Raw genomic sequence first — 24,832 nt, 5'->3', positions numbered from 1 at the left:
TATTCTTTGAATTTAAAGAAAATACTGCTTTTATTAAGCTTTATGTTGCCCTCAAAGGAGTAAATGTGTTGGGATGGCGTGACCAAGCCAAACTTCGTATTGTGTTAAATCCCAGGGAATAAGAACCTGTGTCTGTTCTTTCTATATTCTCTTCTTCTGCTGAATTTTACAAAGTTGTTCCCAGATATGTTTTCTGAGAAACTCGACAAGCTTAAAGGTTTCAGCCATAAAATTAAAGTTAAAGAGGGATCCGTACCTGTCAAACAAAAGCTAAGGAGGGGTTCCCATCAGTGTTAGGCCTGAGTTAAAAAAGATGTTGGATGACATGGTTGAAGGTGGTATAATTGAGGAGATTGAGTCATCTGAATAGATTTCTCCCATTGTTTTGGCCCAAAAACCTGACAAAAGTATTAGGTTGTGTGTTGATTTGAAAGCGTTAAATGCAAATTTCGTTTCTAACTGCCACCCTCTTCCTAATATCAATAAATTGGTTTGAATGTTGGATGGTGCCTGCATTTTTTCTACCCTCGACCTTCGCTCTGCCTACCACCAGATTGAACACACTGGGGACTCCAAGCATTTCACCTCTTTTATCACACCCAATTTGTTTCAATTCAAGAGGATGCCTTTCGGCCTAGCGTCTGCAGCATCCGTTTTTCAAAGAGCCATGTATCACATTTATAAGGATGCCAGTAACTTTGGGAAGTGTTTCCAGGATGATATTTACATTTTTACCAAGAATAAGGGAGATCATTTTCACCATGTCAAGGAGGTTTGCTTAACGTTGAGACACTGTGATTTACCACTAAAGGCTGGGAAATGCACGTTTTTCTGCAAGTCAGTGGAATATCTTGGTCACACTCTTTCGGGTGATGGTGTAGTACCCAAGAAGTCTTTGATAGATGCCATTATAAATGCTCCTTCTCCTGACAATAGAGAGAAGCTTCTCTCTATTGCGGGGCTGTGTGAATACTACAGCAAGTTTCTACAGAATTTTGCCACCAAAATGGAGCCCCTCAGAGAACGTACCAAGATGTCCACAGAGTTTATTTGGACGGGGAGACAGGAAACAGCTTTCAAACAAATGAAAAGCGAGATTGTGAATGCCCCACCCTCAAATCTTTCTGTTTGAATAAGAAATGCATCATTACTGTGGATGCCAGCCTTTACGGTTTGGGGGGTGTACTTAGTCAGTGCTCTGGAAAGGAAGAGTGGTGTGTAGCTTTCACATCCAGGATTCTCTCAGCTACTGAAAGAAGATATGCTGTGATTTAAAGGGAATTATTGGCATGCAATGGGCCATTGAACATTTCCGCATTTACGTGTGGGGAAACAGATTTCTGCTTAGGACTGATCACAAGCCTCTCATTGGGATTTTATCTCCGGGAGGAGTGTGGAACTTTACTGGTCATATTGCTCGGCTCACATCTAGGCTACAGAAGTATGATTTTGAGGTTGTGTATGTCCCTGGCAAAAGCAAGGTTACTACAGATTTTCTCTCCAGACTGCCTTGGTTCGATGATTATGTGTCCCGTGATGAACAAGATGTAGAAATACTTGTCAATGTTAAAGATTTTGTTTCTGACAAATCTTTGGGCTTGTCTGAGTCTGAATGGATAACCAAAATGAGTAATGATCTGGTGTGCCAACTTGTGCTTGACAGTTTAAAAAAGGGCTGGCCTGAAGAAAAGTCTGCCTCTGCTGATGTTGCTCCTTTTTGTCAAGTCTCTGATTAAATTGAAGAAAATGGAGGTCTACTCTTTAAAAGGGGAAAGATCATTCCTCCTGCTTCCATGCAAAACACAATTTTGCTCATTGCTCTTCTGGGATATCTTGGTATGTTGTCAATGAAACGCCTCATCAGAGCTAATTTTTGGCGGCCTGGCCTTGACAAAATGGTTGATTGAGCTGTTAGAGAGTTTCCAGATTCCATCAGCAGTGATAAGATGGTCAATGTTTCCTCAGCACCTCTTAAACCTGTCTCTTTGCCTGAATTTCCATGGCAAAACTGCCCTTCGATATATCAGGTCTATTCAATTACTTGCCTTCTAATGCACGTTTTGCACTTGTGATGATAGACTACCATTCTAAATGGCCAGAGGTTAGGTTCATAGCAAATGCCACTACTCAAGTCATCATTACCTTCTTTAAGGAGGTTTTTGATGTGAGGGGTTTCCAGGGGACCTATTGACAGACAATGGGGTACAACGCACATCACATGAGATGGAGAGTTGTCTCCGCACATGTGGTATCAAGCATATGACTACTTCACTCTATGAACCAAGAGAAAATGGCCAAGTAGAGCGATTCAACCGGGTTCTACAGGATGGTATCTAGTCTGCCTGGAAATGCAGTGAGCCCTGGAGGGATGTGGTCAGGAAGAGGTTGTTGATGTATCGTATTACCCCTCATTCTGTTTCCAAAGTAAGTCCTTTCAGACTTTTGAAGGACAGAGATCCCAGTGCAGATATCTGCCAGTGGTGGATCAAGAGAATCAACAAGGATGCCATCTGTGTTGATTTGGATATTGTTGGTAAGCGTGTAGAAGTTAAGCAAGACAAAATGAAAATGTTGTTTGACTCAAAAATGAATGTGACAGTTTGCTGTTGGTGATTGGGTTAGGATTAAAAAAAACAGTTTTTTTACTTAAGGGGACTTCCAAGTTCAGTCATCCCATCAAAATTGTTAAAGTTTGCAAGAACAGTGTTATTACTCAGGATGGAAGGGTGTGGAACGTGAGGAGAATCGCCAAGTGCAAATATCATGGTTTCAGCACGGACAGTTAAGTTACTTTTCCGTTGCGTGATTGCACCATCTCCAAATCCACTGTTCCTGTTTCTGCCCAGTCTGTAGCATCCAGTGTTAAGAGAAACAAAAGACCAAATGTGTTACCTGCTAGATATTTGTCTTAATGTCTGTTCTTGCTAATTTTTTGTTTTGTTTCTTTCTTGTTCTTTTAGAGGTGAGATGTGTTACGTCCTCCTTTTTCCTCTCCCTGTCTTTTCTTCGTGCCTTATCCCTTCTGGAATGTGGAAGTATGTTTCTACTCTGTACAACTTGAGTTCTGTGTTCCAGAACCCAGTTGGTCAGTTACTGCCTACATTTTACTTGATGTACATGTACTGTGTCACATTTCCAATAAACTTGACATCACGTACCTGCTGGGGCCATCTATCCTTTACAACAGGTAAGGTGTCTGAGAGTTGGTGGTAGAGGGCCCTTGTTTTTTTTTCTTATTTAGGATAATGGTTTCTTTCACAACAGTCTGAAATTGGAAACAACACTATAGGAAGGTCTCCCTATCTACGGGAGGGCTTCCTAATCTGTAATTCAGGAGGTCCTCTGGTGGAAGGGCTGCCAGAAAAGACAATTCGAAACCCACTGAGTCCCTCAAATGAGGGGGCAGATCTGCGCATGCAGTGGAATAGGTTATTAGTACTGCCAATGCCTCTTTCTTCTACACATTAAATGAGTATTTGTTGTGGGATAATGGTGCACTTTCATTATCATTTATATTTTACAAGACTGGTGTTTACTCCAATCCTGGGTTTGCGATTGTATGTGACCAATTTTTGGACTATGATTCTCTAGAAAGCGAAGCCCCCCTTTTGGAAACAGCTGCATTCACGTTTGACTTGGTGCAATCCATTGTTGTGATTCCACACAGAGCATTCAAAGTTCAATCCTCTAACTTACTCGCTGAAGTAGGATACAATGCATAATTAGTGGGCTTTAATAATATTGCAGACAGCTGAAGTAGGATACGATGCGTAATTAGTGGGTTTTAATAACATTGAACACAGTCTATTTCTGCATAACTGCTTAGGGGCAATACTGTTACATAGCTATGATAGTGAAAACCTAGAAAACCATATTAGGCAGCATAATTAATGAAAATGAAGTAGTAGGAATGCATTCAAATTAACACAGTAAGTAAATTATGTTTTTCTAATCACTCTAGTCAATAAATCAGCATACGAAATGGAAAGCTTCAGTTAGATATTTAATTTGTGACTAATTTTATTAGCAATATTGGGAAAAGGGAGCATTTTGGTTGCCAAATGTTTTAACTGAATTGTTTTAATTAATGTTCGAATGTCAATGCTGCAGTTGTGCTTAAAAAAGCAATGTAGTCTTCATTAACCATAATTAGCAAGTCACTGGATATATTTATGTTGTCCCTAAGTTTTGCTTGCATGGCGCGATCTGAAATGTCAGATTTAATGTCCTGCAAGAATGTTTATTTTCCTAGACATTGTAATTTCTCTTTCTTTCTACTCAGTGAAATACTGTGGCCAATTTGCTTTTTGGTCTGCAAAGCAATCACTTGATACTGCTTTGCCCTAGAATAGACACTTGTTACATTCCCATTCTTAGTAGTAAGTACCTTAAAGACAGACCATTGTACTTGTTTGTGTGTTTGCCATAGGTCACCATTGCCTTTGTTCCAGATGCTAAGTGGCCGCTGGCTGGGGTCATTTTGTATAGTCAGTGGACTGTCCCTAGGCCTGCATGTGCTGTTTTATTTACAGGCCTCCTCTTGTTGTGGCTTGTGAGTGACCATGGGGCTGGCAGTCATTGTGTGTAGGCAGCCAGTGTGATTTTTACTAAGGGGTCTGTAAGCATTCTTTGTTCCAGGTCTCCATCCTTCTGTTATGACCATAAGGCTCGCATCCATTTTGTATATCCAGCTACTGTGCTTTTGCCATAGGTCTGCATGCCTTCTTTGTTCTAGGCCTCCAGCTTCTGTTTATGACCATGTGGCTGGCCACCTTTTTATGTGGGCAGCCAGTGTGATTTGTTTCTAAGGCCTGCATCCGTTCTTAGTTTTCTAGGCCTCCTGTTTCTTGTTGAGAGTCTGTGACCATGTGGCTGGTGGTCATTTTGTGTATCCAGCCAGTGTGCTTTTGCCGTAGGCGGCCTGCATGTTTATTTTGTTGTGGCCATGCATTCTTGCTGGTTTTTGTGGTGACCATGTGGCTAGAGACCATTTTGTTTAGGCATCCAGTGTGTTTTGGCCATAGACCTGCATGCGTTCTTTGTTCTAGGCCTCCTGCTTCTTGTTGTGCCATGTGGGTGGCGGCCATTTTGCGTCTCCAGCCAGTGTGCTTTCCCTATAGGCCTGCATGTCTTCATTTTGTTCCCAATGAATGCCTTCCTGCTCAGTGTTGGTGACAATGTAGCACTGGCTGGTTGACATTTTGTGCGTCCAACCAAATTAATCCCTTTGCCATGGGCTGCATGGATGGTTGAGCAATGAGATAGCTGTTTAATAATTACTTATTGTTATATCTTATGTTTAATTGTTTTAATTACATTTTTTCAATTTTAAATAAATTTGCAAATTATATTTTATATTTTTCAATTAAAAATATTGTATTTTTTTTCAATCAACCCCAGGTCTGCTATGAGTGCACAACAGCATTCATTGTCTAGGAATTATACCTTCCATTTTCATTTGTCAGCTGAAACTCCCTCATGTGAGAGACCTCATGTGATGCACATAAAGCAAACAGTTTCATCTGTATGTTGTTGTTGTTTTTTGCTCTCTCTTATTCTTTCTTAGTGTACAGTCAGTCACCCTAAAAGATTATGTTAGTGGGGTTTTCCGTTTTACAAATAGATGTACACTGTATTTTTAATAAAGGGAGTAACCAGTGACCACAGTAAATGATATTGTGTTTGTACTTCTATTTGAACAGCAACAATGCCACGTTTCCCTGATGTCCTTCTTGCTTCGTTTGTTTTAGGTGCATGACAAGACAACAAGAAACTACATCACCCACAGTACTGCCAGAAAGAATGCCTGTGCAAGGTGTGACCGGTGAGTGGCCCACACTCAGACAACTTTTCAACTTTGTGAAGCTAAATGCCGCTGCTAACTGACAGCTTCAAAATGCCCCCAAAGAAAGGTGCTACCAAGAAAGTGGCCATTGAGAAGAAGAAGGAGCTTACCACCACCACCACCACAGATTTTTCACCCCAGATGATTTTTAGAAAACAAAAAACTGTGCCTGCCACACAAGCCTCTGGGGTGCAAGCTGGGAGCAGAAACCCCAAATCAGTTGACCCACACAGAAAACTCACAGTGCAGGAAACTCACAGAAGTGGTAAAGAACAACAGCCGCAACTTCCAATAATAGTTCCTCCTGAAGCAGGATCAGTTCAAGAGCTTGAGCTCTAGAAGATCCATTGTCTTCCAGATCTCCAGCTAGAAAAAAGAGGGTTAGTGGTGTATCATCTTCTTTTTCAAGCGCCTCTTCTGATGATCTAGACACCACTTGAATCCCGCGTCAGTCTGAGAGTGAGACACACCACAAGAAGACTCAGACGATGTTAGGGAAATGAAGGGTTCCAGAAAGCCTTAGAGTTATGGAGGCAGATGTAGAAGAGGAGCCAACAATCATGGATGTTAGCCCTGCCGGAGTGGGGAGCAATGATACCCCATACCAGCTTCCGGAGGGGGATGAGGCAGTGGCATCACAGATCCAACCACCGCCAGCTGCTATATTTCCAAAGTCTTAGCAGCGACCTACATCCACAACCACCTCAGTAGATGTAGGAGAGTCAAATGCAATAGAATGCCCACCTACCTCCAGTTCACCTGACATTGGCAGTGGCACTGATCTAGCGGTTCACAAACAACAGATACTCCACTACATATACTCACCTGGGCCCATAAATTCACAAGTGGCCGTAAACGCTGGGGGTCAAATTTGTAGTTTTTAAAGTGTTTAAGATTAGTTATATAATACTCCTCACTAACCTTTCACTGATCAAAAAGTTCTTTCCTCTGGCCAATGGACCATTAGTTAAACTAGTTGATGGAGAAAATAACATAAAACTAACTGCTCTTTTATTCAGTGTAAATAACCACAAACTCAGGAAAGTTTTAAACCTTTATCTAAAATTAATGCATGTGAACCATTCCAAAATACAGTGCAGTAACCGTTACTCATAGGAGAGAAAATTCAATTAATAAAACACCAAGCATATACTTCAGACTCCTACAATAACTAATGCTCAGAAAATGGAGCGGACAGAGAGAAAAGGACATCAACAAAATACATGAAAAATACATAATTACCAAGGATGGTGTGAAAGACGAACCCCCATGCCAAAGTGCTGGTGAGGGTCCCCTGGCATAGGGCAGGAAACAAAGACTTTAGGACAGAAATCAGGACAGGATAGTTGACCTCTCTAGAATACCGACGGCTAGGTTGCACCCCTCTCTGACACTCTCTTCCTCCACGACATTCTTCCGTGATCTTCTGATCTAACCCAATTATTTAGGATAGAAAAGTCTGCCTCAAGTTCTGCATTCGATTCTTCATCAGCATCTCACAGCATCTCTCCCAGCATTCGGCAAGGCTTCAGCATCGTCCTCTAACTAACTAAGGGTATCTTAATTATACCTTTTATTCTGCATGTTCCAACCATTAATGTTTCAATGTCGTAAAAATACAAATTCTGATTGGTCAGGCAAGGGGTGAACTCCATCACACCATGCCTACATTTCATTAAAATCAGTCCGACTATTGTTCGCAAACACATCCCCTTAATTTTTATTCATACATTTTATTTCTCACACATCTTTAGTTTACTTTGCAACGTTTTTATTACCATTATGAATATGAGTCTTCTTTGTTGAACTCTTCACCATCTGTTTTCCACGTTTGTTACACTCGAATTTGGCTTCCTCTCAACTGCTCAGTCATGACCTTCATGACTCCACTCACTGAGCATGCGCAGGCATCACGTCATTTCATTCTATCCAGTTATACTAGAGAGGCAAAAATATGCACTAGTGATAAAAATCAGAAGACAGATGTTACTTTAAAAAAAAAAATGGTTGCACTGTATACCACCCACCTCTACTCTAATCCAGTTTATTTATTTATGTCTTATCCCGCATTAGCATTATTAAAAACCACTCGATTTAGTTCAAACAAGCAGATGCCATGCACGCGAGTCTTCAAGACTCCATTTTAGTATCTTCTGCTCCTGTGCCAGAATTTCCCTCCAAGCATTAGCTTGTCATACTGCATGGATGCAGTTGGCGCATGTGCAGAACAGTTTCCCCATTTAAAGCGTTATTAGTCCACCTTCATTGTTATCCGCATTAGTACACACATAAGCAAGCTTCACTAACCTGCGTGTTCAATGTGGTCCAACGTAGTTATTCACAAAACATGATTAGTAACTTGTTAGTGAGTTAAACGAGTGGAATGCTCCGAGCAAGTCTCTTCTCTATTAGTCCTTGCTCCATCAGCACCAGCATCAGAAAGCTGAGTTCCCCTGTTTGATACTTCTTTTCTGTTAGCCAGAAGAAAGTGAACATTACCATATGCTCTCTTTGCGGAGCAAGTGTTAGCTGTTAGTAAGCTTGGTATAAACTATAGTACAGCGGGCCAAACAACCCATTTGAGAAAGCACCATATGATCCGTTGGGAGTCACACCTTAGTGCCCAAAAGCCTGCAAGGATTGTTGGTAAAGGGGGTGAGAAGGAAATCTGAATCCAATCCGATCACGGTTGAAGGTGAACAAGAGGAAGACATCTTCATTACGCAAAGACACCCTCTCCCCAGCAGTGCAGTAGTATCACTCACATCAACCACATTGCAATGGCACAAGACTCAGGTCGAGACACCAAGGCAACAGTGGACAGTGACTGTTCTGCTGAAAAGCACACTGAGCCTACCACCGCCTTCTTTCAAGAAGTCACCTGCATCAGTGGCATCAGGATACTATTGATGACATGTTTAAGCCAGAGGGGCAGCATAAACGTAAACACTGAACGGTACGTTTGTACAACGCAAAGCTTGCTAAAATGTTAGCACTGGACCTCTTCCCCTTTTCTTTTTTGGAAGGGGTGGGTTTTCTTGAATTTGTGGCAGCCATCTGCCTGAAATGGAAGGTTCAAAGCTGGTCCTATTTTGCCAGAATTGCTGTTCCCTCACTACATCACGATGTGCTTGGACAAGCTGAGCAGCACAGTCATGTTCACAGTATCCACCTGACAATAGACGAGTGGACCAGTTGCAAAGTGACTGATTACATGTGCATCCCTTCACACTGGATCTCTTTTGTGGGGTTTAAAGAAAAAATATCTGCAGGTGTTGACACTGCTGAGATTTTTAATGCTGCTTGGGAGCATGCCACAGTAGCGATCACACGGGAAGTAAACAAAGAGGACATTACCATGACATTGCCATGAGCCAAGCTATCCTGTTGTTGAGCATGCTACAGGAACAGCTAAAGGAGGTGTCTGCAATGTACACGGGTGTGGAGGAAATAAAGATGTGTATGATTTGGAGGAGAGCTTAATCCTTCGCTTGTCTGCTAATATAAGAGTGCAAAGACACATTGTGTCCTCCAAATATTACATATGTGCCACAATTCTTGATCCACAGTACAAACAATTACTGTCCACGTTCATTCCTTTTTCAGATGGTGATGTTAGAAAATACCAATCATGATAGCTGACCAAGGCAATGAGCTAAAAAAGGAACGGCAGGGAATTGGAGGCCCACTACGCCAGGGCACAAGTCCTGTGAGGAAGCCTACAAGTTCAGAGCCTGGGGACAGCACTGTTGGCTCACAGCAGCCAAATCCAACAACAAGAACACCATCAACAACAAGACCAGGAGTATCAGCCCCCAAATCTGCAACTGAGTGGTTTCTAGTGGCAGGGCTTAAGTCCAGTGCAGAGAAGAAGGCAAAAGAGGTTAAGCAAAGTGGAGCACCAGCAATGAACATTGATTGAATGGTCCAGGCCTATCTGGATGACGCAATAGAGGTCTGCCTTGATCAAAACTCATTGGTGTATTGTTATGGGAAAAGGCACCAATAAGCAATCCTTAGCAGGTTTTCCATAAACTATCTAGCTTGTCCTGTAGTCAGTGTTTCTGCTGACTATGTTTTCATTGCTGCTGGTGTCATTGTCACAATGAGAAGGACCAGTCTCTCACCCCAAAACAAGGTGAGTTTAACCATGATCAAAATGAATCAGCACTTTATACCACCGGATTACAACGTACCTGAAGTACCACAGGAGGGAGATGAGGGAGACTCAGGTCATGGATGTAGTGTGTTGGATGACCTACTTCTGGGCAAACCAACAGAGTTTTGGGAAGCTCTACTTTCCTGGCTACTAGGCTTTTTTTCTTTCCTTGACAACAAACTCCCCCCTTCAAAAGGAAGATAAATCTAGGGAACATTATTTACTTTATTATTTGTGTTTGTCTTGTTGACCAATTGATCCCCACGATCTTACTCTTAGACACATATTATTGCCAGATTGGAAATGCAACTGTGTGCAGTGAAGAAGTCCCGACTCACTCTCCAAAGTAATTTCCCTCAAACCAGACATTGGATGGAGAATACACACAAATGTGTGCCTGCCTCCAACCATGGGCTGTGACTATCTATCTTTTCCTACCCTAGAGGGACTGCTCCACATGTGACATCATTATAATTTGATTTACACTGGCAATTCTCTGCTTCATGAACAAATGGAGGATCTGCATTCTGCAATGTACCACCAATTGATCACAGTGAGCACACCGGAAGAACATTTAAATGCTGCCAAGCATTGTACACTGAGTGATTGTTGATTGTTGTGATGTGAACTTATTGTGATGTGTCATCATCATGTGTGTTGAGAAGAGATGATTCATGTGGTGGCAGGCAGTGTGAGACCAGCTGTTTGATTGTTACGCTTAATGTGTTAGTGATGATTGAGATTCACAATGTTGTTGGCCTACCGATAGCTAATCAATAATTTTCTCCTGAAAGTTCTTTTTTTCCTTACCCCTTGAGAGATAGTAAGATTTCTTTACTGGGTCCACTCCACAATCCAACTGCTTTGTTTTATATTTTCTGCTTTGTACTCCTCAAACAGTCAGACCCGACCAGTCCCTTAGATAGTGTAAAGTTTGCAAACACAGATCTAGTCTACACAAAAAGTGAGTCAATCTTTCCATTGTAGTTCAATAAATAAAATTGACTACTACAGGCAGGCACTCTGGACTCAGTTGGTAGGGAGTTGGACACCATACTAAGAGTCAGACTGAAGAGAATCAGAGATGATGGAATGACTCAGGGTGCGGGCATACGTATGACTACTTCGAGAACTGCCACAAGAAGAAGATGGAAGTTTTCAGATTCATCGAAACCAAACACTTCGGATGATGATGACTTTGATGTCACCTAAACAGAAGACCTACACAAGTCCTTAAAGTGATGGTGAGTGGTGTGACTGACAGCAGAGCGTTTATTTTTCGTTGATAGGGAAAATGCTATATTGCTGGATGTGTGTGTGCTCAGTGCTGTCTGGCTCAACTTTGAAGCTAAGTGGTGGTTGGATGGGGGGCCTGTTGTTGAAAGTAACTGCTGGAAACAGACATTTAGCCATGCTACAGCTGAGTCTTTTTGTTGCACTCCTTATGCAGTTTAAAATGTGTCCTTAATTCTCCAATATCATTTTTGTTTTTCAATCTACAGGCCCTTTACCCTGCGCCATACTGTAATAACAATATAACATACTCACACTTACCTTACCGAACCACATATGCCAGACACCCAAGATGGACGGACAGTACAAGAAGAATACAGTTGCAACTCCCAATTTGGCAATACAGTTATTTTTTTCTCTTTGATTATTAGAACTGTGTGTGTTGTTTAGGTTTGTATACTTGACACCCACATATATTTTAATTTTATTTGCTAAATCTCTTTCACAGCTCAGTACAACAGAAAATAATAACTTGGGTCTCCTTGGGGGCAGACTGACACAGTACAAACAATTACTGTCCAGTTTCTTTCCTTGATGATTTGGTTTATCTGTACTAATAGTCATCTTCATGCATGCATTTCCTTTTCCCAACACTAACAGATTTTTGATGATTGGCTGCCAAGATGAATGTTGTCCTTGTGTATTGTTTGTCTTTGTCAAACATTTCCCTCATATCCCCCTTCCCATTCACTCATCGTACCCCTAACCCTTTCCCCCGGGCTGTGTGATTTATTGAGGTGTGACTAAATTAAATTTACACCATTAATTCATCACAGGCTTCAAATTGGGATTTGCAATAAAAAAATGCAATCAGAATTAGGGGGGCACAACTTCAAGCTAGAACTCAGTCACAATGTATTACATGTTCTATAACTGCATTTGCATCCAAACAGAACACCATGTTGAGTAATGATGTTAGTGATATCCACTGTAGAATAGTTAACCTGCATCTGCATACAAAGTGCAAAAGAATCAATTGTATGTGTTGGGAACACTTTAACAAAGCTAAAAGTTCTAGTTATAATAATACAGTGGAGAAAACAACAAATGAATATTGAAAAACAACTTTACCCTTTCGAGTTTCAGAGTTGATAAGGTCAAAGCTAGATCATTAATAAAGATATGTTGAGATTATAGGAAAAAACATTGTCTATAATTCTCTCTAAATGTTCTTTAAGGCAAATTATATCCATTTGTGGACTGAGCTTACAACTCACTGACCTGTTTTTAATGAGCGAAACATGTACTTTTCCTAAACGATGACTTGAGATCAGTGCTTCTGCTAAAGGTTGATCTGCATTTTTGTTGTTCTGCTGGTTAGATAAAAATCTATGGTTGGAAAAATGCAAAGTAATTTCTTCTTTGAAATGTATCATTAATGAATCACATTGGCAGGGTAAATAACTATTAGTTTTTACTGGGTGGAAGCATACCTGTACCCCTGCCATTATTTTCTTTTTATTGATCATGTCACAGTAGTATTGTGTTTAAACCATGATATACATCTAACGTCATCCAAGTGAAGGCTCCTTGTGCTTGAGAGAAGTTACCACAACTAAAATGGCAAACACTTTGTATATGTTATATGTGTGATATATGTGTGTGATATGTTATATGTTATACAATGGCAAACACTTTGTATAGGATATACACTTTGTATATGATAATATAGGATAATGACAGGATGCTTGTTACTGTTCCAGGGAAGACAAGGCTTGGCAGTTTGGGCTGGACTGGTCCCATGAGGCACAGGGTCAAGACTGATTTGCATATAGCTGTGTCTGAACTGGGGTGGCGAAGTGAGCTAAAGAATGATGATAGCTTCAACCCAGATCTGTGACTTGGGTGAGTGTCTGAAAAGTTTCAGCACTCCATCCATCATCACCTTATGTTTTGCTTTGTTCTACTAAATACTTTACACATTTTACTATGTAAAGTTGGTCTGCTCTCTGTGATAGGTACCTGGGTTGAGCCCAAGTTTAAATTATTGAAAGAACGCATTTATTCTGAAAAAGAGACAATTTCTTTCTCAGCAGTGACAGAGGGTAGCAGACAGCAGGGCAGCACAGCAGAAAGACAGTTCTTCCAGCGCAACAGTCCCTATAGGAATAGTAGTCCTTGTGGCTACACAGCAGTCCTTCTTCCTGGCAGAGATGCTTTACAGGTCCAGAAGTGTCTATTTTGTGGGGCAAAGACTCAGTACTTATAACCAGTAAAGCCTTTGAAATGGAGGTGACTTCAAAGAGAGGATTTCAAGTGGAAAGAGGTCTACTCTTTCAAGCCCTTACACTAGACTCACTACAGGAGGATATGAAACCCTTTGTATGAGGATAGGACACTGCCCATTCAGGTATAAGTATCAGTTCCTCCCACCCATACCACCCAGGATGACTCATCATGATGCAGATAGCCACTCAGTCACAACTAACCTTCTTTTGCGTGTGGCAGTCTATAAGGAATTCACAAAGTCTAAGTCTATCACCAGCCCCAGATGTGTTTTAAAGAAAGGCTACAAGCACCCAGAGCTGTAAGAGCAGAGAAATGCCATCTTTCTAAACATGTAATTTCTAAAATAGAAATGTTAAATCCAATGTTGCCAGCAAAGCGGATTTATCATTACCATTTAAATGATATTAAACATTACAGAGCTACTCATTCTCAATCAGGAATTATAACTTAAAACGGTTTTAAGAAATTCCCAATGTTAACCAATGAGAGGAGTAGGCCTCAAATTAGTAAAACACACATTAAGGAGTTTTTCGCCACCAGGACATGTACAATTTAAAAGTACATGCCCAACCAATTTCTTACACAGCACCTTCCTCTCTGGGCTACCAAGCACCAATCTTAGGGATGAGTTATATGTAATAAAAGGGGAATTTAAAGCTTAGCATGGGATTATAAATGCCAAGTCGGCATGGCAGTGCAAACCGCACACCAAAGTTCTGCAGTGTCAGGCCTGAGACATGTTTAAAGGGCTACTTGTTTGGGAGGCAGTGCTGCAGGCTCACTATTAGCAGTTAATTTACCGGGACTGGACCACGGGTAATGCACTCTATTAAGGACTCAAAAATAGACAAAATATGCCAATTGTGGATAAGTCAAAGAAACCATGTTTAGGGGATAAGGACATGCACTTTAACCTTAGTTAGCAGTGGTGAAGCCCTCGGAGTCCTAAGGCAAACAAAATTATAGTCCAGCAAAGAGTGGAGGTAAGCAGGCAAACAGTTTGGGAAAGACCACCCTAAGGCTGTCAGGTCTAATAATGGGTATGATATTTTATTTTTTAAATATGATTTTCATACAGCGGGAGACCTAGGATTGTTATGATTTCCTTCCCTTCAGTTAGGTTATCTCAGTGCTTGACAGTGCGTTTATATAATGACATTAGCTTACCGCTCCAAAGAGATTTACCATTGGAATTTCTTTAAACAGCAAACTCTCCCGAAAGCTAAGCAAATCGTGAACTTTGTAATTGCAATCACGCCCCATTGCTAGCTGAAGACTACTGGAGTGCCTTCAGAATTGTCTGAGCTTACCCTTTTGGCCTTTTTTTTATCTAACTTTCATTCCATCGAAGGTAAGCAAAACCAGAATACTGTAATTAGAGTCAACAGCTATCACCTATCGGGTATTTCCAGGGATCCCGAGGTAGGTGCTGACTTGATTTCCTCACACACCCTGGAGGACAGGCAGAAGGGATGAGCCTAGACGCACGTCATGAGGTCATGAAAAAGGAAGAAGCCAGATCAGAGAAGACTGTAGCATGAAGTGTAGTGTCGTTCCTATATTACCAATAGGCTCTGCGCATTGGAATCATATATCCTATAGTTTAGACGTAGGACTAAGGTCAACTTGGTCTCTATCGAATATTCTAAACTTAATAGTGAGTGTGCCAGCTAACTCAGAGGTCACTAGAAACTTTCTCAAATTCACAAGAAGGGATTTGTTTCTGACAACCGCATAAACATGACAACTTTGTTTCCCAAGAATAAGAAATATATCTCTCAGAGTCGTGGAAACAATAAATCAGTATTTCACTCAGTCAATCGTGCATGCTTCGTTTCAACAGAGTTTTAGAGAAATAGAGAGATGGGCGTTTTCAATAGAAAGGTTTATTGAACAGTCTTCTTTCTCATACAAGAGAAGTGAACAGCTACAATCGTTAAGCAGACTGCAAGTATAATGCGTACAGCGAGAATAGTATTATAAAATAATACTGCAAGAGCATTGCATGGTTTATAATCCATATAAGAATACATACATAAATAACATTGACTAAAAATACTCAACTGGTGCTTCTAAATACGCCTACCCCAATGTACCTAACCTAAGACTAGCACGCGGGAAGAAGTAAGTATTGTGTAGCATAGGTTTAGTGGTTTTTGCCAGTAATCTACCCAAGATTTCTCTAGGTTCTAATCAGCTCCATACCTTAGTTAGAATGAAGGAGGTCTGGTATCTCAGTCTCTGGACTCGTTTTCCCAACAGCCCACACGGGGAGCTTGGAAACACAGGAGCTGGATTCTCGGCAAGAGATGGGTAGCCTCTTGATCAGTGCATCAGCTGGAGAGTCGGCTTCCTTCGGCACTTGTTGTAACGAGCTGCGTCGGGCAAGTAGATAGTCAAACTGCTCCGAACCACCGTAGTTTGCCATAGCAAGTGAAGGCATATTTATACCTTGAAGGTGTTTAGGAATGCCACAGTTTAACGTAAAGTCGGGTATATGAACGTCAGGAAAGAACCCCTAGGGAATAGTTGTTCTTTGCAAAGTACATGAGTTCTTGGGCAAATCAATATTCAAGCAAGGGAAAGTTCCCTAACTGCTTAAGCCGTTTTCCCAAGAAATCGGTGTGATGTATGGTACAGGTGGAAGTAGCCATGCCTGTATTTGTGTCGCATGGTCTATGCCTAAATAAGGGATTGGTTTCTATGCCTATATAAGGGCTTTGTGAATTGTACCTATATAAGGGCATGAATCGGGAAAATTCACTCGGAGCTTAAAACACCACACAACAGAAGAAGAGGGGAGGCGTGCAACCTCGGAATAGCAGCAGGGGAGGTGAACCCCAGTGAAGCACCCAACAATGCCATCATAGAGTGCTGCTTGCACTGCGACCTGTGGTCACTGTACACTGCACCGCCTCGCTTCACTCCTCCACCTTGGTCTCAACAACGATGTCCCTGCAGACTGACCTTTACACCCGTGACTGCACCATGGTTTGGCGGCACTGCTCGTACATCACACAATGCACTGCTCCATCCCACACTGCTGTCTCGTCCAACCAACACCTGCTCCCATCAACCAGCACCGCATCTTCCATCATGACCTGTCAGCACCACAACAAGCACTGCCCTGCTTCACACCACAGCCCTGGTCTCACAGACACTGCTGGATGACCATCACCGAGCCGCTGCCTGCACCGCCACTAGAGGGCACCGCACACTGCACTGCTACGTTTGCCTCCACCAACATGCACCGACACAGTCGGCCGGAACCAAAGGTACTTTTTAAATGTCTACTGACACTGGTCTGCACTGACACGGGTGGCTGGAACTATTGGATTCTGTTGTTTTCGACACCACGGTGGCCCCAGATGGAGCTACCAGTTTTAAGGAACTGCATTTTAAAGTTATTCTTGACAAAGTACATATTTTTGATTACTGCATGTTCCTCTCTTATCATTTAGCTCTTGGTTGCACTGGTAAATATTGGTTATGTTTCTAAGTCTGGTGTCGTGTCCTTTTGTAGTGTTTTCACTGGGTTACTGTATATTATGTGCAAATGCTTCACACACTGCCTCTGAGATAAGCCAGACTGCTTGTGTCAAGCAACCCCGGGTGAGCAGGTTTTTTTTTAAGAAGTGTATCCCCCTTATCCTGACTAGAGGAAGGACCCCTATATGGACAGAGGTGCAAACCATTGCCAACTTGAGACCCCCATTTCTAATAGTGATTGAGACCCAACTAGAAAAAGAATGGGTCTGAGGTTGCATGTGACACCTTTTGGAGGGGACCTCACCTGGCAGCTCAAAAAAGCAAAATACGATTATTTCTAAAATTCTGTTCTCCTGAATACATAAAGAAAGATGTTGCCAATTTAATATTTAAATTATTTAGCCTCGCAGCGCGCAGTCAGTGGAATCGCATTGTGCCTTAATTGTAATCAGCTCACTGTATTATCAAGCGCGCAGTCAGTGGAATCGCATTGTGCCTTTAATTGAATCCATTTCACTGTATTATCATTGCATAGCGTTGTTTCCGAGGTATTGCCCCAATCCAGTTTCGTTTCCGGCCTGCTTGTAGTTTGTTGGTCTGCCTCCCTGCCCGGACCTCCACCCCGCCCTCCGCCTCCCAGCTGACCCTCCCTCCCACTGATATAACTGGCCCTACCCTCCGGCATCTTCTCTGTGACCGTCCTGAATTCCTCCAGAAGCGGTCGCTCCCCACGCAGCTCCCCACCCCGACTGCAGTGGTATCGTAGCGCCTCAATCGAACCTGCCTCTGCTCGCATTTCTATTTCTTTTTTCATTGCTGCCAATTTAATATTTAAAGTATTTAGCCTCGCAGCGCGCAGTCAGTGGAATCGCATTGTGCCTTAATTGTAATCAGCTCACTGTATTATCAAGCGCGCAGTCAGTGGAATCGCATTGTGCCTTTAATTGAATCCATTTCACTGTATTATCATTGCATAGCGTTGTTTCCGAGGTATTGCCCCAATCCAGTTTCGTTTCTGGCCTGCTTGTAGTTTGTTGGTCTGCCTCCCTGCCCGGACCTCCACCCCGCCCTCCGCCTCCCAGCTGACCCTCCCTCCCACTGATACAACTGGCCCTACCCTCCGGCATCTTCTCTGTGACCGTCCTGAATTCCTCCAGAAGCGGTCGCTCCCCACGCAGCTCCCCACCCCGACTGCAGTGGTATCGTAGCGCCTCAATCGAACCTGCATCTCCTCGCATTTCTATTTCTTTTTTCATTGCTGCCAATTTAATATTTAAATTATTTAGCCTCGCAGCGCGCAGTCAGTGGAATCGCATTGTGCCTTAATTGTAATCAGCTCACTGTATTATCAAGCGCGCAGTCAGTGGAATCGCATTGTGCCTTTAATTGAATCCATTTCACTGTATTATCATTGCATAGCGTTGTTTCCGAGGTATTGCCCCAATCCAGTTTCGTTTCTGGCCTGCTTGTAGTTTGTTGGTCTGCCTCCCTGCCCGGACCTCCACCCCGCCCTCCGCCTCCCAGCTGACCCTCCCTCCCACTGATACAACTGGCCCTACCCTCCGGCATCTTCTCTGTGACCGTCCTGAATTCCTCCAGAAGCGGTCGCTCCCCGCGCAGCTCCCCACCCCGACTGCAGTGGTATCGTAGCGCCTCAATCGAACCTGCCTCTCCTCGCATTTCTATTTCTGTTTTTCATTGCTGCCAATTTAATATTTAAATTATTTAGCCTCGCAGCGCGCAGTCAGTGGAATCGCATTGTGCCTTAATTGTAATCAGCTCACTGTATTATCAAGCGCGCAGTCAGTGGAATCGCATTGTGCCTTTAATTGAATCCATTTCACTGTATTATCATTGCATAGCGTTGTTTCCGAGGTATTGCCCCAATCCAGTTTTGTTTCTGGCCTGCTTGTAGTTTGTTGGTCTGCCTCCCTGCCCGGACCTCCACCCAGCCCTCCGCCTCCCAGCTGACCCTCCCTCGCCCCCCTCCACCATCCATTAATGTCGGATGCATTTGCGCGCAGCGTTCACGCGCAGCGGATGCGCCCAAGGTGCGCCTAAGGTAAGCCCGTCTGCGCCCGTCCGCGCCAAGTCCGCGCCCAGCGCCAGACCCCCTGGCCCCCGTACCATCAACCCCACCCGCATTACTTACGACGCCTCCTCCCTCTCAGCCCTTAACCACGGCCGACTCTACAACTGCGCCCAAGCCGCTCCTGGACACACCCATGGACCCTTCACATGCATCTCCTGCAAGTATGACGGCACCAAGACCAACTCCTCATCCATGAACACCAAACAGAGATCTGACCCCAACCACCTAAAATGCATCCTGCTCAACACCCGCTCGGTCCACAGACACGCCATCGACCTTTGGAATCTACTAGACACTATCTCTCCGGACATCGCCTTCCTAACAGAAACATGGATGAACGCCTCCTCCGCCCCAGACATCGCCAGTGCCATACCGGAAGGATACAAGATCATCCGTAAGGACCGCATCAAGCAAACAGGAGGAGGCATCGCCATCGTCCATAAGAATTCCATCCGCATCTCAACCAGCTCAGACGCCAACCTCGCTGGCGCCGAACACCTTCACTTCCAGATCCACACCGACCCCAAGACCACACTCCGAGGCACCCTCCTTTACAGGCCACCAGGACCCCGTGCACAATTCAGTGAAGACATCACTGACTTTATCACCCCACACGCCCCCCCCTCCGAAGACTACATACTACTGGGAGACCTCAATTTTCACCTGGAAAAGAGCAACGACAGCAACGCCACTACCCTTCTGGACAATCTGGCCAACCTCGGACTCAAACAACTTGTTAACACCCCCACTCACTACGCAGGCCACACACTCGACCCCATCTTCACCTCCAGCAAACATATCTCCTTCAGTCACACCACAGTTCTCCATTGGACGGACCACAGCTGTGTTCACTTTGTCTACAAAAAGACCACAACCCACAACCTTCCTCAACCCACTTTGCGAAGAAACTGGAACAAAATCACCATCGACCAGATCTCCTCATCGCTTCTTCAAATCCCCCCGGCCCACTCTTCGAACGCCAACCAAGCTGCCACTAACCTCACTCAATGGCTTACCAACAGCGCCGACAACCTAGCACCTTTGAAAAAACGTCAAATCAAACTAGGCAGCAAAAACGCGCCCTGGTTCAACGATGATCTTAAGACATCCAAGAAACTCTGTCGCTCCCTTGTGAAGGCCTGGAAAAAAGACCCAAACACCAGCACCAAGGACACCCTCAAAAACGCCACCCGTACACACAACCAACTGATCCGAACTGCCAAGAAAGCTGCACTTAAAGAACGTCTAGACAACAACGCCCACAACAGCAAGGAATTATTCAACATCGTCAAAGAATTTACCAACCCCTCAGCCAACTCCAACGACATCACTCCCTCTCAAACCCTCTGCGACTCCCTTGCCTCGTTCTTCCACAACAAAATCGCAGACATCCACAACAGCTTCGACAACCAACACGGAGACCAACCCACCCAACCTTCTGCCGTACCCTCACCCCCCTTGAACATCCTTACTGATTGGAACCCAATCTCCACTGAGGACACCATCCGCCTGATGAACTCCATCCACTCAGGATCCCCCACAGACCCATGCCCTCACCATATCTTCAACAAAGCTGACTCCATCATAGCACCACACCTCCGAGACGTCATCAACTGCTCCCTCAATTCTGCCACCTTCCCGGAAAACTGGAAACACGCCGAAGTCAGCGCCCTTCTGAAAAAACCCTCAGCTGACCCCACCGAACTCAAAAACTACCGCCCCATCTCGCTCCTACCATTCCCGGCCAAAGTCATTGAGAAAGCCGTCAACAGCCAGCTCGCCGCCTTCCTCGAAACCAACAAATCCCTCGACTCCTCACAGTCCGGCTTCCGATCAAAACACAGCACTGATACCGCACTCATCGCAGCAACAGACGACATTCGAACCCTACTGGACAATGGAGACACAGTCGCCCTCATCCTCCTTGACCTCTCCGCAGCCTTCGACACAGTCTGTCATAACACCCTCCTACAACGCCTCAGAAATATCGGAATCCAAGGAAAAGCACTGGATTGGATCACCTCGTTCCTTTCCGGAAGAACTCAGAGAGTCCGCCTTCCACCATTCAAGTCAGAAGCCACTGAAGTCATTTGCGGCGTACCACAAGGATCTTCACTTAGCCCCACTCTCTTCAACGTATACATGAGCCCCCTCGCGACCATCGCACGCCAACACAACCTCAACATCATCTCCTACGCTGATGACACTCAACTGATCCTCTCTCTCACCAAAGACCCGAACACCGCCAAAACCAACCTACATGAAGGAATGAAAGAAGTAGCCGAGTGGATGAAACACAGCCGTCTGAAACTGAACTCAGACAAAACAGAAGTCCTTATCTTAGGCACCTCCCCTTCCGCCTGGGATGACTCTTGGTGGCCAGAGGCCCTTGGAAAAGCACCCATCCCGACAGACCACGCACGGAACCTGGGCATCATCCTGGACTCCTCACTCTCTATGAACAGACAAGTCAACGCCGTTTCATCATCGTGCTTCAACATTCTTCGCATGCTCAAAAAAACATTTCGCTGGATCCCCACCGAAACTAGAAAAACGGTCACCCACGCACTGGTCACGAGCCGACTGGACTACGGTAACACCGTATACGCCGGTACTACCGCAAAACTTCAGAAAGAACTCCAACGCATCCAGAATGCTTCAGCCAGACTCATACTAGACATCCCGCGTAAAGACCACATTTCTAGTCACCTGAAAAACCTCCACTGGCTCCCCGTCAATAAGAGAATAACATTCCGCCTCTTAACCCACGCACACAAAGCACTTTACGAACTCGGACCCGAATGCCTCAACACACGACTTTCCTTCTACACCCCCTCCCGCCAGCTACGCTCCTCCAACCAAGCCCTTGCTGCCGTACCCCGCATCAACAAAATCACCATGGGAGGAAGATCCTTCTCCTACCTGGCAGCTAAAACCTGGAACTCACTCCCCATTCACCTTCGCCTCACTCAGAACCACCTAGCATTCAGAAAGCAACCTAAAACTTGGATATTCGACAAGTAATTCCCCACCCTTCCTCAAGCGCCTTGAGACCCTCTGGGTATGTAGCGCGCTATATAAATTATTTGACTTGACTTGACTTGACTTCGTATTTTTACTACACATAATTAAATAGTGCAGTCTACGATTTCACTTACTGTTTTCAATAATAATTTTCTGTTTAATAAAAGTGTTGTGTTATTAATGCTAACTGTGGCAAAATATATATAAAATACAAATTATACATATTGGGTATTTTGCAGTATATTCCTATATTGCCAGCTTGGGGTTCCTTCAAAAGTCATGGTTTCAGACCCCAACACTGAAACATTATTGTTATTTGGGGGCCACCACTGAATCATTATAGAAATCTGGGGTCTCCCACCGAGTCATTACTAGAAACCAGGGACAATGCCCTCAGCATTTCCTAACATTCGAACTTCAAACCAGTACACAAAAAATACAAAAAAGTATATGTTAATAATATACAAATGATGAAGTATTTTATTAAAATAAAATATGAATGTAGAAACATCTAAATACTAATGGAGAGGTAGGTCTTTTCTTAAATTAGTTCAAAAGCTGAAGCGATATGCTGCATTCTAGCATATAACTTTGAATATTTTGCTCTTAATGCTTGATGCTTGAACTATTTTAATCTGCACATGTTTAGTGCTTCCATTGAGGCTCGATCCGCCCACCAAGTGTCCCTGATTCACCCCCGCCAAATTAGTATGGCAAGGGGCACTGCAGCAGATAGAACGATCGCACGCGCTTTTTCCCTGGTTGGACTGCCGGCTGGGGGGAAAAAGGACACATTATGGTGGTGGTGCCTTGCAGGCACTGCCATCCATATAACGATGCATGCTTTTCCATGGCGGAGATTCCGCCATGGAAAGGCATGCGGGAAATCTCCACGGGGGCCCATTACGGGCCCCTGGGGTGGTGGGTGTGATTGGCTGCACTGGGGGGGGTTCCCATAGTACCCCACATTATTGCCATGCACAAGGTGGCAGGCACCGCATGGGGCCTGTCACATTGTGCATGGAAATGCACAACATGGGCATTAACATTGCAGCGGGTGCTGCTTACAGCACTCCCCGCTGCAATGTTAATATCAAGGATGCGCCCACCAGTGCGGCGGGAGCATCCTGATTTGCCTGGCGGGACCACCACAACTTTGACGGTCAGTCCCCTGCTCTGACAAAATCCGCCCGCCATCGTAATAGGCCCCAAAATTCCGTTTGTAGTACTGTTGCTGCTCCCACAAATCAAACTAAGGATACCAATTTTATTGTTATCCTCCTATTTAACCAGCAGTTGCTGTCACTCTTGGAAAAATGTAAGGTACTTAATTTCACCCAAGCAGGTTTCTCTCCAAGTTTTGGCACAGAGACAGCACTTTTAGCTGCTATGGGAGAGCTGTGAAAATGTTTTGACCATGGTGATATTATTGGATCTCAGTGCAGCTTTTGATACTGTAACACACTCCTTCTTATTATACAGACTAGAGCTGGCTGGAGGGACTAGCCTAGCCTTGTAATGGCTTGCCACTTCTCTTGATGACAGAAGTTTCCACGTCCATGGGAAACCTTTCTATTCAGAGCCACATCCTCAAAAATGTTAAGTGCCCCAGGGCTCCTCATTAAGTCCTACTTTATTCAAATTGTATGTCTGTCCTCTGGCACAGATTATGTATTCACATGGGTTCTCATTAGTGTCATATGCAGATTACACCCAGTAGGTCATCTCGCTTACGTCTGAAACAGCAGCAGATTCTAAGCAGCTGAACTCCTGCTTGAGAGGTGGCAGAAAGGTGTTCTAAAGCTTAATAGAGACATAACTGAGGTATAAGTTGGAAGTTACTCTACTCATTGTTTCACGCTGCATTGGCCAGACTCTTTAGGAGACCATCCTACCCCCCAGATCAGCTGTAAAACGTTTGGAGTTATGGATTGAGAACAAGCTTACCCTCTGGGAATATAAACTAGGAAGCTAGCTGCTAGTTTTAACGGTATATTGATGACGCTTGGAAAAATGCTGGAATTGGTTCTCTCTTCTGTGCGGAGAGTGGTGGTACAGGCCTTTAAGTTATCGCGATTGAACTGTGGTAACTCGCTTTACCTTGGAAGCCTCAGTATGTCGTAAAAAGACTTCAAGTGGTTCAAAATGCAGCAGCATGGATATTGCTGAAGTTACCTGAACATAATTTTGCCTCTGCTGCATTAACCTCTTTGCACTGACTGCCTGCTTCTAAAGATGAGTTAAGCTTTAAGAAGCAGCTGATGACATTGTTGTTTATTTAACCTTGTGAGGATACGGGTATTGGTATGATGTTATAGTGCTGGTAGGTCCTTTGGGCAGCCTTGTGCTTTAGAAATGCCAAGAAAACAATAAAATGGAATTTAAAGATCCAATACACACTTACATCATTAAATGTTAAATTTTTCATTTTGCGTCTTTATTTATATATACTTTATTATTTGCTAATATATACTTTTCTAAAGAGTCATGACCACCTGAGTAAGCATCGTGGAACCACAGGGGAAGGTGAAGCACAGGTTAAGAACACCTAACCTATCAGTCATGCTTGGCAGCTTCAAAAAACAGCTCTCAAAGAGACCGTTTTGTATTTTTTTCCATATTTAAAAGTAAATACAGATATAGAAACCTACCTATATTTAGCTGTGAAAACCAGTAAAAATGGACAAATAGGGGCTTCAAT

The sequence above is a fragment of the Lissotriton helveticus genome, chromosome 9 (assembly GCF_964261635.1).
Source record: "Lissotriton helveticus chromosome 9, aLisHel1.1, whole genome shotgun sequence".
In the NCBI taxonomy this organism is placed as follows: domain Eukaryota; kingdom Metazoa; phylum Chordata; class Amphibia; order Caudata; family Salamandridae; genus Lissotriton; species Lissotriton helveticus.
Note: the sequence above shows the minus strand (reverse complement) of the source record.